Here is a 567-nt window from a genome sequence, read left to right on the forward strand (position 1 = left end):
CCATGGCTTGTCACCCTCTGCCGATCCCGAGTGTCCCCCAGCAGCACCCTGGGACCCCCCTCCCCTCGGCTTTGGGGGTTGATCTTTTGGGGTTCAGCACCCCCATACCCACCCTTCATCTGCTGGGTTGGGCTGATTAATCCTCATTTTCCTTTTCCATAAAAGTCCAGTTCCAGGCGAGCAGCGGCATTATTGGCTGCAGGGATGGAGGGTGCAGGATTTTGGGGGTTTTCATCCCCCCCCTTTTTTAAAAATTTTTTTTGGGGCTATCTCTGACGGGTAAGTTTGACCTGAATGCCATCAGTCTGGGTCCTGCTGCCCTGGCTGTGGTGGAGAGGGCAGGGTGCCCTGGGTACTCAGGGGGTTTGTGCCAGGTCAGGCAGCTGGGAGGGAAGCGCGGCCATCAGCGCCGTATCCCAGCCCCGACACGGCGGCCCTGCTTCCCTGTGCTTCGCCTCCAGCCAAAGTCCTTTCCCGTTTCTGCTGACTTGGCCCTGATGTGCGGAAACGGCCTCTCGTGACACCTTCCCATCCCTGGCGGTGTCCTGGCTCCACTCCACGGGGGCC

This window comes from Egretta garzetta, unplaced genomic scaffold, assembly GCF_000687185.1.
Source record: "Egretta garzetta isolate BGI_Z169 unplaced genomic scaffold, ASM68718v1 scaffold7, whole genome shotgun sequence".
Taxonomy (NCBI): Eukaryota; Metazoa; Chordata; class Aves; order Pelecaniformes; family Ardeidae; genus Egretta; species Egretta garzetta.